The sequence below is a fragment of the Alligator sinensis genome, unplaced genomic scaffold, assembly GCF_000455745.1.
Source record: "Alligator sinensis unplaced genomic scaffold, ASM45574v1 scaffold2627_1, whole genome shotgun sequence".
Taxonomy (NCBI): Eukaryota; Metazoa; Chordata; order Crocodylia; family Alligatoridae; genus Alligator; species Alligator sinensis.
The window spans coordinates 11,715-13,060 of NW_005844024.1; the positions used below are offsets into that span (position 1 = coordinate 11,715).

The 1,346-nt window shown below is 38.7% G+C and overlaps 1 long non-coding RNA gene across 1 annotated transcript in view; it reads right to left on the minus strand.

Annotated features, from left to right (window-relative positions):
* The window catches only part of LOC102378514, a 7,666-nt gene that overhangs the window by 3,230 nt on the left and 3,090 nt on the right, over positions 1-1,346 (minus strand). Inside the window, exon 3 of the long non-coding RNA XR_325605.2 lies at positions 497-587. This is a non-coding gene — a long non-coding RNA (uncharacterized LOC102378514). The remainder of the gene's footprint in view (positions 1-496; positions 588-1,346) is intronic.

Consider the following 1,346-nt stretch of genomic DNA (forward strand, 5'->3'; position numbering starts at 1 on the left):
TTTATGTAACAGTAAGGTGCTCTAGTGACTCGGTTTGGATCCTGTAGACCTCCTGACACAAAAGTTCCTCTGCTAGAATCCAGTGACACAGGATTGGACAGCAGATGGCTTTGCAGTTTCCAACATCTGATCCAGTGCCTATTGCAAAGGCTCTAGCTAACTGGAATAGGCACTGGTTTGTTCCCCAAATGAATACTGATATCGTCTTACCTTTCCACTGCTTTCCAAGCGAGGCTTAAAAAATGCAGCACTGGAAGTGCAGTTCCCCTTGTTCCCCCACCGTAAAAAAACGGGAGGGTTTCACCAGGATAACCCTCTATAATTACTGCATGTAGCAGTGTTGAAATACATGAATTGTGTTGATAGATTGTCACTTCAATTAGTTCACTGGTTGATTTTGCATAATTACAATAGTTTCTCACTTGATTATTTTCTCTAGTTTGCAGTCTGAATTATATAAATTAGATTGATTAAAAGAGGTGCTTGCTTTGCGTACCTTGTAGCAAAATATACCAATGGTGCTCTCTCCTTGGGCTGCTTAAACCTTTGGCCATGTTGTGTATTATCCTCTGCAGATGCATTTCTGTCTGGGTGAGAAAGAGAAAGCATTGATGAAATGAAAAGTATCCTTCCCTGAGTGCTTGCTAACATTTTGCTTAGGCTGAATTTTAGAGCTAGCAACTCTTAAAAAAAAAAAAAGAAAAAAGGCTGATTCTGATGTTGTTTCATAACAGTTAGAAAAGGATACTGAAAGCAAGGACTTCTGTTTTCTATGCAGCCCTGTCACCAAAACCCTAGAAAAGTATACTCAACTTCTCTGCATCTCAGTTAACTCGCGTGTGAAATAATTCACATTTATAATTATGTAGATGCTTTCACTGAAGGATAAACAAGTGGTTCAAAATACAAAAAGTAATACTTATGACTAATAATGTACCCAAACAGAGTTCCCAACAGTGTTACTAGTTGGCTCAAGGCCATCACTGAAAAATACTACATCAAATAAATAATAACCTTTGTGTGTAATTAAGGGGACACATTGTCACAGACTGAAAAGCAGGAGCCACAGGCTAGTCAAAGCTTAATTCTCCATGGGCATGTACATACAAAAAGTAATACTTATGACTAATAATGTACCCAAACAGAGTTCCCAACAGTGTTACTAGTTGGCTCAAGGCCATCACTGAAAAATACTACATCAAATAAATAATAACCTTTGTGTGTAATTAAGGGGACACATTGTCACAGACTGAAAAGCAGGAGCCACAGGCTAGTCAAAGCTTAATTCTCCATGGGCATGTACATAGTATGGGCATTCAAATCACTGACAAATGAGCGTGCAACAC